This window comes from Heloderma suspectum, chromosome 9 (genome assembly GCF_057233095.1).
Source record: "Heloderma suspectum isolate Gila_16-S chromosome 9, 16-S_ref, whole genome shotgun sequence".
NCBI classification, from domain to species: domain Eukaryota; kingdom Metazoa; phylum Chordata; class Lepidosauria; order Squamata; family Helodermatidae; genus Heloderma; species Heloderma suspectum.
Window position 1 is genome coordinate 17,414,205 of NC_139466.1, and position 14,672 is coordinate 17,428,876.

Consider the following 14,672-nt stretch of genomic DNA (forward strand, 5'->3'; position numbering starts at 1 on the left):
TCTCTTTGTTTGAATAAAAAGCACACTCTGCACTTGCTCAGGGAATGGACAAAATGAGGAATTTAAAGAGTATTTGAAGAACCAGGGAATATGAAGAACTATATTCTTCCATTATGTGTGTGTGTGGTGTAGTGGTTAGTGCATCCGCACCTCCCCCCGAAATCCTAAACCACGGAGCCACTGGCCAGGGCCATCTGCAGCTGGAGATCTGCGAAATGGGCTGCTGCGGATGCAAATGGCGGCCACCGTAGCAGCCGCCATTTGCGTCCTGCGAAGCTGCCATGATAGGCTACGTAACTATTTACGTAGCCTATCACGGCAAGCCCCCCCCAAAATAAGAGTATGCAAATGGTGGCGGCTGTGGCAGCCGCCATCTGCATTCCCTATTTTAAGTCGTTTTATGTAGCGCCCACTATGTAGCACCCACTACACTATTTGCGTTCCCTTTTTTTTTGCCGTAATAGCCTACGTAAATATTTACGTAGGCTAAAACATAGGGATGTATGAAAGTGACTTACCTTTTCACGGATTCTGTTCATGGGGGGGGAGGCGTTCCGTCCCTCCCCCCGGAATCCTCGATGGCCGGCTGTGCTCCACGGCGGCTCCGTGAACAGCTGTCCAGACGCAGGCCAGGGTCATCCGCAGCCGGATTTCTAGCCGCAGAGGGCTCTGGGTAACAAAAACAAAAACAAAAAAAACACGCATATGCAAATGGCAGCAGCTATGGCCGCCGCCATTTGCGTTCCTTATTTTTCGCCGTCTTAGTCTACGTCAATATTTACGTAGACTAAGACAAAGAAAAGAAAGGGGAATGCAAATAGCGTAGTGGGCGCTATTTGCATTCCCCTTTCTTTTCTTCGTCTTAGTCTATGTAAATATTGACGTAGACTAAGACGGCAAAAAATAAGGAACGCAAATGGCAGCGGCCATAGCCACCGCCATTTGCATATGCGTTTTTTTTTAAAAAAACCCCAGACGTGATAGGCTATGTAAGTCTTTACATAGCCTATCACGTCTATGGGGGGGGGAAGACATAGACTGCAAATGGCGGTGGTGGCAGCCATTCAGAAGACCAGCTGCCGCTGCCGCCACCAAAGCTGCAGCTGGAACCACCATGGTCCGGAACATCCGCCCCAGATAAGTTTCGTCCCGGGGGGGATTCGCAGGGGGCGGGGGGTGGCAGGCCGTTCCGCAATTGATTTTGGGATGCCGAATGCACTGGCCTTTGGCCTCACCGAGATCCGTCACGGAATTCTCTGACATCCCTACTAAAATGGCTCAAAATATGGAACGCAAATGGCGGCTGCTGGAGGCGCCGCCATTTGCACATGCTGTTCTTTTTTTTTTTTTTGGCTTGCCGTGATAGGCTAAGTAAATACTTACGTGGCTTATCACAGCCTCCGCAGGGATGCAAAAGGCGTCCCTGTATTAGCCATGATAGGCTATGTAAGTACTTACGTAGCCTATCACGGCTATGATCGGGAAGTGAATGCCATAGCCGCTGCCATTTGTGTTCCCTTTTTTTTTTGCCGTGATAGGCTACGTAAATATTTACATAGCCTATCATGGCAAAAAAAGAGGGACGCAAATGGCGGTGGCTACAGCAGCTGCCATTTATGTCCCTGGGCATCCCAGCAGCGGCTGGATGTCACTGCGGGCTGCCCTGGCTGACAGCTCTGTGGAGTCGCCGCAGAGCAGAGCCGGCCGTCGAGGATTTCAGAGGGAGGGACAGAGCGCATCCCCCCCCCACCGCAGATGTAGAAAACGGAACAGGTAAGTCATTTCATTAGGGATGTACGAAATTGCCCTTACCTGGCTCCGCCAGGTTGCGCTGGGGGGGGAGGCGCTCCGTCCCTCCCCCCAGAATCCTGGCCGGCCGGTTCTGCTCCGCGGGGATTCTGAGGAGCCGCCGGCCGGCTCTGCCAGCAGCCGGACATCCGGCCGCTGGCTAGCAGGGACGCAAATGGCGGAGGCTGTAGCCGCCACCGTTTGCATCCCTGTAGTCAGTCGTGATAGGCTACGTAAATCTTTATGTAGCCTATCACGTCTGACTTTAAAAAACAAACAAACGCGCGTATGCAAATTGTGGCGGTTGCGGCCGCCGCCATTTGCATTCCTTATTTTGGGCGGTCTTAGTCTACGTAAATATTTACGTAGACTAAGATGGCCCAAAATAAGGAAAGCAAATGGCGGAGGTCGTAGCCGCTTCCATTTGCGTATGCGTTTTTTTTTTTTAAGTCAGACGTGATAGGCTACGTAAATCTTTACGTAGCCTATCACGTGTTTTTTTTTTTTTTTTCAACACTGGAAATGGCGGCGGCTGCAGCAGCTGGTCGGAAGACCAGCTGCCGCCGCCGAAGCCGCTGCCAGGGCCGCCGCCACCCGGAAGATCCACCCCAGGTAAGTCTCATCTCAGGGGGGGATCTGTGGGGGGGCAGGGGGTCAGGCTGTTCCGCCATGGAGTTCGGGGGGTCAAATGCACTGGCATTCAGCCTCACCGAAATCTGTGGCGGACGTCTCTGACATCCCTACATTTCGTACATCCCTACTGGTCCCCCTTTGGGGGGCCAAGTAGGAATTTTTGGCTCACAGTCTGATTGGCATGGGTGGTTGTATGTCTTTTTGCCTAGGTCACACTGTAAATGTGGTCAGCGCATCCTTTGGTGAATCTCGTCTAATTTTCCTTAGCTGGTCATATTTTTAGGAGCAGCTAGGATGCGCAATGGGAATGAGAATAGGGATGGTGAGCATTCAGAGGCACTGTTCCGGTGACAGTTGATGCCTGAGGCCTCCGCTCTGGGTTTTGTCAGCCCATCAGGGAATAAGGGTTACCTGTAAGGCCAACTCACCTCACCCACCTGATGTTTTGTGGCCTGAGGGGTGGTGATAAGGGAAGGCCTACCTTCACCCTAAGGGGTAGCCCCATTGGCTGGTGATGTTGACACTCCACTCCTCAGGCTGTGGATATTTTTTCGCCCATTTGCAGTGTCAGCTAGCGGCTGGCACAGTTTAGTGCCCGTCCTGGGTTTCCCTTGTGCAGATTTTCAATTAAAAGTGGCCCCATTTGCGTCCAGGCATGTATGTCCATCTCTTTATTACCCCATCTCTACTTCCAATGGAAATAATCAGCATTATCACCTGCTAATGTTGACAGATGAAACCACAGTTAAATGTAAAGGGAGTTGAAAATTTGGCCAACACACAAACTGAATGTGTGCATTGTGTGTACATTTTTGTGTCTGCCTGGAATATACATGATTTTGTTGTTGTTGTTGTTGTTACTATTTCACTCTCATTTCTGAGCTACTTCAGCTAAATTGGGAGATGGCAATTTTAATGCAAGCAAAATCTGTTGTGTTTTGGTCTCTGTTTGCAGCAGTCTGCCCGCCCTTCCTACTAGCACTGTGGAGACAGATGTACAATATAATCAGGGGGCGCCTCGTTCCAAATTTATTTGAATCAATTAATCAATGAAACTGTTCGTTGTGATGTACAGTCATTGTGCTTGCTTTATTTCAAGTAACAATGCCACCGGCTGCTTTAAATATACTGCATGAGTTCCGCTGGGTAGCAGCAGCTGAGTGAAGCTATCAGGTAAAGCATACATCCAGCATTTGTAAGGGTCTCTGAGATAGATAGTTGCCCTTTGGACTCTCTTAGGGAAATATACCTACCCACCCAAGAGCTCCAGTGGCATATTTGCTGCAAAGCCTGAATGATTCTTTGCTGTGGAACAAACTGTTATGTCCATGAACTGAAAGGGAACCATGAAGTCAATTCAGCAACAGATAATTCAGAATAATTGTCAGCACTATGTTGCAGAAGGACTGATATTATACAGAGTTTTCATGGCAGAGCTTTCATGCCATAAAACAAAAGCTATGGCCCTGCATTATGGGAGGGAGAGTCATGATTCGAACAGAACAAGGAATAAAAGGCAGAGGCACTCCTCTTGGGATAAATAGCGTATGCCTTTGGGTGAGGAGATGAATGGAAACATCTCTTTGTAGTTAGCCATTGCTGGAAAGAACATCAAGGAACTAAGGTGGCTTGTGCTTTAAGCTCTTTAAGGCCAGGAGAAGCAGCCAAGATAAAGGTCATTATCTTTCTGGCTCACAAAAACAGGAATGGTGATGAGACATGATGGCTATATGGAAACTCCAGAATCAGAGGCAGCATGCCACCGGGTAACAGTTGTTAGGGAACAAATGTGGGGTTGGCCTGCTGTCCTCATGTCTAGGGGTGTCAGAAAATTTCTCGCTGAAACTTCGGGGGGCCGAGTGCCAACGTATTCGGCCCCCCCGAAGTAGTTTCGGGGAGAAATTCTCCGCACCCCTCTGCCCCCCGCACCCCCCCCAGGATGGGACTTACCTTTCCCGAATGTCGCTCCCGGTGGCGGGTCACAGAGGTGGTTCGGCAGGGCTTCGACAGGGGCGGGGGTGGCAGCTGGTCTTTCTACCGGCTGCCACCGCCGCCATTCCAAGAAAAGTAAAAAAAAAAAACGCCCCCTGATAGGATACGTGACGATTAACGTAGCCTATCACAGCTAGATTTGCAAAGTCAGCCGTGATAGGCTACGTAAATCGTCACGTAGCCTATCACGGGTGACTTAAAAAAAAAATAGTGCGTATGGCTAATGGCGGCCCCCATAGGGAGCCGCCATTCGCGTTCCTTATTTGGTCGCTGTAGTCTACGTAAAGATTACGTAGACTACGGCGAACATAAGGGCAACGCTATTTGCGTTCCCCTTTTTTTCACCATAATAGCCTACATAAATATTTACGTAGGATAAAACAGTGAAAAATAGGGAATGCAAATGGCGGCCGCCGTAGCCGCCGCCATTTGCGTACGCTGTTTTTTTTTTGCCCAGCCACGATAGGCTACGTAAATACTTACATAGCCTATCATGGCAGCCTGGCTGGATGCAAATGGCGGCCGCTACGGAGGCTGCCATTTGCGTCCGCAGTAGCCCACCCGCGGCCATAAGTCCGGGTGCGGACGGCCCTGGCTGGCTGCTCCGTGGAGCCACCGAGGAGCGGAGCTGGCTAGGCAGGATTCTGGGGGGGGGACCGGATTGCCTCCCCCCCCTGTCGAAAAGGTAAGTGACTTTTGTACATCCCTTCACGTCGGTAGTGGGGGTGGTGAGAGAAACACAGCAAAACTAGAGCTAGAAAAGCACTTCTAACAATATCACAGTTGCCTTTTTTTTTGCAAATGTAAAAAGTTCAGAAGTGGCTACACTACGGTGTAGTCTACGTAAATCTTTACGTAGACTACCGGAACCAAATAAGGAATGCAAATGGTGGCGCCCTATGGGCGCCGCCATTTGTGTACGCGCTTTTTTTTTTTCAAAGTCACCCGTGATAGGCTATGTAACGATTTACGTAGCCTATCATGGCTGACTTTGGAAATCTAGCCATGATAGGCTACGTTAATCATTACGTAGCCTATCACGGGGTTGTTGTTGTTTTTTACACTTTGTAATGGCGGCGGCGGCAGCCGGTTGGAAGACCGCCTGCCGCCCCCGCCCCTGACGAAAGGTCGACGAACCGCCGCCGGGACCCGCTGCCGGGAGGGACATTCGCCAAAGGTAAGTCCCATCCCGGGGGGGGGAGAATTTCACCGCCAATTTCGGGGGGGCCGAATGCGTTGGCGCTCGGCCCCCCGAAGATTCAGGGAGAAATTCTCCGCCATCCCTATCCCCTATGCAGGATGCCATTTGTGTCTGCAGCAGCCTGGCAGCGGCTGGAAGCCTCACTGTGGGTTGGCCTGGCTGGCTGGCAGCTAGGGATTGTGGAGAATTCCGCAATGGATTTCAGTGAGGCTGAATGCACTGGCATTTGGCCCCCCAAAATCCATGGCGGAACGGCCAGCCCCCCCCCCCGCAGATTCCCTCTGGGACGAAGCTTACCTGGGGTGGATGTTCCGGATGGCAGCGGCTCTAGTGGCAGCTCCAGTGCTGGTGGCGGCGGCAGCGGCTGGTCTTTCGACCGGCTGCCGCGGCCGCCATTTGCATCCTGGTTTTTGCCATGATAGGCAACACAAGTATTTACATAGCCTATCATGGCAAGCCAAGCAAAAAAACACACACAAAACGGCGTACGCAAATGGCAGCAGCTACGGCGGAACATTTGTGTTCCCAATTTTTTGCCGTTTTAGCCTACATAAATATTTATGTAGGCTAAAACGGTGAAAAATAGGGAATGCAAATGGCGGCCGCTGTAGCCGCCGCCATTTGTGCACGTTGTTTTTTTGTGTGTGTGCCCAGCCGTGATTTACGGCTATGTAAGTATTTACGTAGCCTATCATGGCAGCCTGGCTGGATCCAAATGGCGGCCACTACGGCGGCTGCCATTTGCTTCTGCAGCAGCCCATCTGCGGCCAGAAGTCTGGCTGCGGATGGCCCTGGCCAGCTGCTCCATGGAGCTGCCACGGAGCGCAGCCGGCCGGGCAGGATTCCGGGGGGGGGAGGACTGGATCGCCTCCCCCCCATCGAGGATTCCAGGGGGAGGGATGGAGTGCCTCCCCGCCCACTGCGAATCAATTCCGCGAAAAGGTAAGTGACTTTTGTACATCCCTACCGGCGGCTCCATGGCCTGGCTGCAGAGCGGAGCCAGCCAGGCAGGATTCCGGGGGGGAAGGAACAGATCACCTCCCCCCCATCGGGGATTACAGGGGGAGGTACGGATCACCTCCCCCCACCTGCGGAACCTGGCGGAGCCAGCTAAGCGGGGTTCCGTACACCCCTAAATTTCAGGGGTTGGGCTTGTGGGATTCAAAAGTAGGTTATCCATACCCACTGCCCCGCCCCCCCATCATGACACTGTTCCTCTCTCCCCCACATCTCCAGTTAGGGCTCTGACAGGTGGAGGAGAGCCTGAGAAAGCTGCTGTTTCAGTGCCACTAGACACTTCTGTCTGCAAATAGGGGAGCAACCCAGTATCTCAGGTCAGTGCTCGGCCCTCTACAGGGCTCTGGGCCTTGGTAGGTAGGTACCCAAGCATGTCGACCAATGGCAGCAGCCTTGGCTCTGTCCCTAGCATTTTCAAGCCATACCAAAATTATTTCATTTCCCATTTTATCTAGATGGTAAGCATGAACAGGTGGGATGGGGAGCATGATAAGAGTGGCAGCACCCTTAGATGAGCACCAGCTGCTCAGCCATCAGTGTTTCTGCAGCGACTTCTTGTTGGTTCATGTTGCTTTGAAATGCTCTCGGGACTATTAAAGCCTGGGATCATATGTGCTGTGCTGCTGTCATATTACAAGGAAGAACCCTTTGGGGTATTTCATATGGCACACATTTAAGCTATCTGTTCAACAATACCTAGCATAAACAAATCATCCAGATGCCTGGAAAACAGTAAAACAAAATGCTGTGGATGTGGCATGGAAAGAAACTATATACTGCTGAATATGGTGCTCATTCATCTTTGTACTCCTTTTTGGTGGATTTCTGACAGCCACCCGGTGGTGTGAAGGTAAATTTTGAAGTTCAGGCACTCATCATGACAGCCTCCATCGCCTCAGGGAGAGTCTGAAAATGCCGGCAGCTGTGTTGATCCATCTCAACAAACTAGTTCTAGCAGTTTTCATCTCCACCAGGAGCAGTTCTTTTTATAAAGCTAAGGGGCCTTAATTGCCCATTTGAGACCAAGACACCACCGAATACTTTGCATTACAACACAGATAGCTCACCAAATATATATTGTTGCTGGGAAAATCTATCCCCCAACAGCTACTGTGAGATTTGCAGCTAAGCTCGGAGTGAACAAGGAAGCCTGACAGGGTGGCAGATGACGTCAGGTAGTGCTGTGTCGAACCCTGCCCCCTATTTGGGGGAACTTTTTCTCTCCCTGCTAAAGAGGCATTATTTTTTTCTGCCTCTTGTGCAGGGAGGAGGAGAATTTCAGAGACTCTTCTCCTTGGGGAGGGGGACAGGATATCCACATACCTTTTCTTTTGTATTAAGTGTAGTTCTTCTGTCTATTTTTTAAAAAAAATTAAAAAAGAAAGAAAAAAAGAAAGAAAGACAATGCCTCCTGCACTTGCAGCAGCTGAGGCCTCTCCACCAGCTGAGAATTCTTCATGAATGCCTATTGGAGATGGTGAGGCCACATGGTCTCCTGGGAGTCCAGAAAGTACTGCTGGGCTGGAGAAGAGTCCTGGGCTCCTGCAAGTGCAGGGGGTGTTTTTTAGGGATGTCAGAGAATTCCACCACAGATCTTGGTGAGGCTGAATGCCAGTGCATTCAGCCCCCCAAAATCTGTGGTGGAATGAAGCCCCTGCCCCCCCAACCCACGAAAGGCGCGCGAAACGGAGCACTTACCTGCTGCCGTCCATGCTGACTTGCGAATGGCAGCCGCCCTGCGGCCGCCATTCGCTTCTTCATCATAGTCATGATAGGCTATGTAAGTATTTACGTAGGCTATCACGGCAAGCCCCCCCCAAACAACAGCATATGCAAATGGCGGCGGCTACGGCAGCTGCCATTTACGTTCCCTATTTTTAACCATTTTAGCGTACGTAAATATTTACGTAGGCTATTACGGCGAAAAAAAGGGGAATGCAAATAATGTAGTGGGCACCATTTGCGTTCCTTTTCCCCCCACCGTTTTAGCCTACATAAATATTTACGTAGGCTATTATGGCAAAAAAAAGGGGAATGCAAATAGCATAGTGGGCGCCATTTGCGTTCCTTTTTTTTGCCGTTTTAGCCTACGTAAATATTTATGTAAGCTATTACTGTGAAAAAAAAGGAACGCAAATAGTGCCCACTGCATTCCCCTTTGTTTCACCGTAATAGCCTAAGTAAATATTTACGTAGGCTAAAACGGCTAAAAATAGGGAACGGAAATGGTGGCCACTGTAGCCACCGCCATTTGCGTACACAGTTTTTTTGGGTTTTTTGGCTTGCCGTGATAGGTTACGTAAATACTTATGTAGCCTATCACGGCAGCTTCACTGGATGGAAATGGTGGCCGCTATGGTGGCCACCATTTGCGTCCACAGCAGCCCATCCATGGCCGGAACTCTGGCTGCAGACAGCCCTGGCCGATGGCTCCGCGGAGCTGCTGCAGAGCAAAGCCTGCCCAGGGAGGATTCTGGGGGGAGGAATGGAGCGCCTCCCCCTCACCTCGAATCCAAGCTGTGAAAAGGTAAGTGACTTTCATACATCCCTAGTGTTTTTACAAAAGTAGAAGGAAGACCCCTCAAAACTTTCCTACACTTAAAAAGGTCTGTGGAAACCCTGTTCCCCTCCCCAAGGCAGAATTCTCCGAAATTCTCACCTCTCCCAGCCTCTTTTTCCAGAGTTTTCATCCCCCCCCCCCATGCAAAAAAAGGAAGAGTCAAGATTTTCAGCACAGCACTGATGTCAGGGCCAGCATCAAAGTTAAGCATGGTCAGGTACCTGCCAAGAGCCCACACCCCAGCAGGGGTCCACTGACAAGAGCCCCCTGGAGTCGCTCTTCCTCTTCACCATACGTTTAGCAAAGGAGAGTCCACCACCTCTTGGGCAGCCTGTTCCACTCTCCATCTGCTTCCCTGCGATTTCCATGCTTTCGTCCTAATCCTACCCTCTGGAGAAACAGAGATTATGTCTGCTCCATCTTCTGTAGTGACACTGACAGCCCTTCAGATATTTGAAGACCATTATCATGTCTCCCCTTAACCTTTTCTTTTCCAGGCTTAACACACCCAGCTCTTCCAACCATTCCTTTCAACCAGGCCCTGGTCATCCTCCTCCATACATGCTCCAGTTTGTCAATCTCGTCCTTAAATTGTTGCACCCAGAACTGGGCATGATAATCTGGATGCATCCTAAACTGCCACAAACCAGAGGAACATGAGATGTAACATAGGGATCTACCTTACACCGAATCAGACAATTTGTCCATCTAGTCAACTATTGGAAACAATTCTTCAGGATCTCAGGCAGAGCTCTTTCCCATCACTTGCTACTTGGTCTTTTTTAACTGGAAGTGGGACCTAGCGATGTACGAAACTCCCCTTACCTCGCTCCGCCGGGTTCCGCTGGGGGGGAGGCACTCCGTCCCTCCCCCCGGAATCCTCGCCAGCTGGCTCCGCTCTGCGGGGATTCCGCGGAGCCACTGTCCAGCTCTGCCAGCAGCCAGACATCCAGCCACTGGCTAGCAGGGACGCAAATGGCAGCGGCTGTAGCCACCACCGTTTGCGTCCCTGTTGTCAGCCATGACAGGCTATGTAAAGGCTTACGTAGCCTATCACGTCTGGCTTAAAAAAAAACAACAACGCGTGTACGCAAATGGCGGCGGCTACAGCCGCCATTTGCGTTCCTCATTTTTGGCCGTCTTAGTCTACGTAAATATTTACGGAGACTAAGACGGCGAAAATAAGGGGGAATGCAAATAGCGTCCACTACACTATTTGCGTTCCCCTTATTTTCGCCGTCTTAATCTACGTAAATATTTACGTAGATTAAGACGGCCAAAAATGAGGAACGCAAATGGCAGTGGCGGCAGCCGGTTGGAAGACCAGCCACCGTAGCCACTGCCGCCACTGCCTGGAAGATCCGCCCCAGGTAAGTCTCATCCTGGGGGGCATCCGCGGGGGGGCGGGGGGTGGCAGGCCGTTCCACCACAGATTTCGGGGGGCCGAATGCACTGGCCTCATTGAGATCCGTGGCGGAATTCTCTGCCATCTCTAGTAGGACCTTCTTCTGAATGAAAGCAGTGCTCTGTCACTTAGTTATGGCCCATCCTTGCTTTCCACTGATGACTTGCTCTGGGTCATTTCTTGGACTCTAAGTGCATGAGATCCCCACATCCTCCAAAACACTGCAGACAAAAACAGGACCTTGGTACATGTAACACTTCTGTTATCACACTCAAGATCATTTCATGAACCCCTCCACTAACACAAATTAAGCTCTTTTCTACCTTTCCTACATTGCATATATCTACTTCTGGAATAGCTTATCCTGGCTTCTAAAACACAGTGTGATAGTATGCTTCCTGTACTCCAGGTACCCCTATTTACCAGGGAGAGCCCCTGTTTTCTGGTGGCTTCTTAAATCACCCCCCCCTTGCCTCTTGGAAACATTTCGAGAGATGCTGTAAAAGCAAGAACCCCACCCCACCTCCCATCTCACCTCAACACACCCACATCCACCCCACACCCCTAACTCCCAACTCCCAGCACCCCACACCCCAACACACACACACACACCACAACACAGATAGATAGATAGATAGATAGATAGATAGATAGATAGATAGATAGATAGATAATTCAAGCTGATATGTGTGTGTGTGCGCGCACGTGTGCATATGTGTGGCTGGTAGTATCCCCCTACACATTTTATGTCATTTCATTCTGGGGGGATATGGGGCTCCCACTGGTTGCTGCCATTATTTGGTGGCAGCTACCAGAGGTGCTGTGTCCCTCCCCCCGGAATCCTCCCCAGCCAGCTCCGCTCCGCGGCAACTCCACGGAGCCGCCAGCCGGGGCCATCCAGCCACTGGGCTGCACAGGGACGCAAATGGTGGCCGCCATAGCTGCTGCCATTTGCGCCCCTGTCTTTTGCCATGATAGGCTATGTAAATATATACATAGCCTATCACGGCTAAAGACACGGACGCAAATGGTGGCAGCTATGCCATTTGCGTCCCTGCCCTGAGCCGTGAATCGTGATAGGCTACATAGATACTTACACAGCCTATCATGGCTTGCCAGGGACTCAAATGGTTGGAGCCGCCGCCGCCGCAGCCGCTGCCGCCACTGCCGCCGCAGCCAGATAGGCTCCGTTATGCGGGGCTTTCGTGGGATGGTGGGGTGGGTTGCTCCTTTCCGCCATGGATTCTGGGGGGCTGAATTCACTGAAATTCAGCCTCTTTTGGCTACGGGGCGGAATTCTCTAACATCCCTACTCAAATGCTCTCTAATGATTCAAGCATGTCACTGTTGCCTTAAGGCAGATCTACATGGGGCTTACATTGGGTTTTATAGTCAGGCAATCCATGGGATTTTAGCAGCCCCGCATACACTGGATAGGGCGGCTACTTAGGCATCACCAAAAAAGGGGATAAAAGATGACAGTTTTGCATAACATTTGCATAATCGAATTTATATGTATAGATGTAAATTTAGAAAAAAAATACTAGAATTGTAGAATTATAGTACATATGACCATCATGAGGAAGACTGTCTGGGACTAGGTGACTGTTGTGCCTGCACAGTCAGGTGTTTTCCAGGAGCTCACTGTTGATGGGAAACTTCAAGGCTCTTTTTGCTTCCCCCTTCTTATGGTTCTTTATCTTCAAACAGGCTTTGGACTTAACGGTCCTTCAAAACTAGAGGACACTTTCAGATAGATGACAGTCCTCAGTAAAGTAGAACACCTTGCCACCCTAATACTGGGGATTCTGCCATTGTCCATTGACAGTGAGTGCGGCTCATGCAACCTGACTTCCTGCTGCTGGTGCAAGGGTACCAGCAGGGACGAGGGCGTGTCTTTCTTTTGTGAGGGGCATTTCCCTGACTTTGGTTTCTAATACTACAGCACCCAAACTGGAGAGCAGCTTGCTGCCACGTGCACATGGGTTAACAACGAGGGTGGTCTGCCATGTTAAATTGCTTGAGGAATCCACTAATGGCAAAGATAGCACTGATGTAGTGGGAATACGAGATAAAGATAGCTCAGCTCTGATGATATAGTCACTGATTAGAATCATGCAATGGATGAGAAAAGTTAACCTTCCTTTTGATGATTACCACAAATGAAGATAACGGTATTAGAAGTTGCAGGGAGGGATGGGGGAAAAAATGATATGGTGCTGTCAGTTGCCTAGTCTTTCAGAGATATTGTTGCCTTTGGAATTCTTTACATCTAATCACAATAACATGATAGTTAAGGGCATATTAATTTCTTTCCCTTTTGTTTCTCTCCTCCTTCTCCTTCTCCTTCTCCTTCTCCTTCTCCTTCTCCTTCTCCTTCTCCTTCTCCTTCTCCTTCTCCTCCTCTCCTCTCCTCTCCTCTCCTCTCCTCCCCTCCCCTCCCCTCCCCTCCCCTCTCCTCTCCTCTCCTCTCCTCTCCTCTCCTCTCCTCTCCTCTCCTCTCCTCTCTTCTCCTCTCTTCTCTTCTCTTCTCTTCTCTTCTCTTCTCTTCTCTTCTCTTCTCTTCTCTTCTCTTCTCTGCTTCACTCTCTGAACCCAACTTCACCTTCCAGACATGAACACGGTCATGAATGCAAACTGTGGCCAGTCCATGCATTTCTGAGCTTGTTATGTGATGTGATTCATGGCGGGGGGGGCAGGGGGATGCTCATACAAAAATAGTACTTTTAAAAGCTGCACACAAATGTGCTTTAATTAATAGGAGAAAATGTGTACATTTGAAAAATGTGCACAAAACCACACATGAATTTCCATCCAGAAAACAAAAGCAAAGCTTGCAATCTGATAAGGACATGACCTGGAATGAGCTTTGAGGTGAGGTTCAGAGGTTCTCAGTGAGCTTGAGTTTTGCTGATTTGCAGCAGCACATCCCTATTAAAAATGCTCCCTATTACGAACACATCACCTATTAGAAATAGGACACACACACATATGATCTGTAAATGAATGCAAATGTGTCAGTGTACATGAAGGTGACAATGTATTTGGGATGGGGTGGGGGCAGATTCTAGTGGAGGTTGTTGTGAATGGCTAGGGAGAAGGTATACAGGAGATTTTTAACTGGAAACCCCTCTTGGTGATTTGCAGTAGATCATCAAGGATTTCTGATTCCATTTTAAAAAAAAAGCAACAAAACACCCCCCCCCCCATAATCTAAATTAGGTTGCAGAGATGGAAGATGGTTGGGGTGGGGAACCAGGAGTGCATTTCTGTGTGAGTGGACTGTGAGCTCAGTTTTGGTACCGAAAACAAATTCCTGGGCTGAGTATATGCTTAAGGAGACATTATTGTTGTTACTGTAATTATCACTATCATCATCATAAGAACATAAGAGCAGCCTTGCTGGATCAGACCAAGGGTCTATCTAGTCTTGCAAGGTATGCAAGGCAGCTTACAGGTTCCTCTTCCTTTCCATTTTATCCTCACAACTCTCTTTAGGCTGAGAGTAGGGATGTTAGAGGATTCTGCCACGGATCCCAAGGAGGCTGAATTCCAGTGAATTTGGCCCCCCGGAATCTGTGGTGGAATGGAGCAACCCGCCCCACCACCCTTCAAAAGTCCTGCGAAACGGAGCCTACCTGGCTGCAGCTCCGGCGGCAGCGGCTCCAGCAGAGGCTCTGGCAGCTCCAGCCACTGCCAGGCTGCGGCCGCAAATGGCGACCGCTACACTGGCCACCATTTGCATCCTTGGCAAGCCGTGATAGGCTACATAAGTATCTACATAGCCTATCACAGCTCAGGGAAGGGATGCAAATGGCGTAACCACCGCCATTTGCACCCCTGTCTTTTGCCATGATAGGCTACATAAATATTACGTAGCCTATCACAGCAATAGGAAGGAATGCAAATGGCAGCCGCTGTAGCCGCCGCCATTTGCGTCCGTGTCTTTAGCCGTGATAGGCTACGTATATATTTACGTAGCCTATCACGGCTAAAGACATGGATGCAAATGGTGGCGGCTACGGCGGCCACCATTTCCGTCCCTGTGCAGCCCAGTGGCCAGATGTCCAGCGGCT

General features: G+C 50.1%; 1 long non-coding RNA gene across 1 annotated transcript in view; it reads right to left on the reverse strand.

Moving 5' to 3' along the window:
* LOC146338461 (uncharacterized) overlaps positions 1-14,672 on the reverse strand; it is a 59,029-nt gene that overhangs the window by 27,810 nt on the left and 16,547 nt on the right. Inside the window, exon 2 of the long non-coding RNA XR_014784753.1 lies at positions 519-669. This is a non-coding gene — a long non-coding RNA (uncharacterized LOC146338461). The remainder of the gene's footprint in view (positions 1-518; positions 670-14,672) is intronic.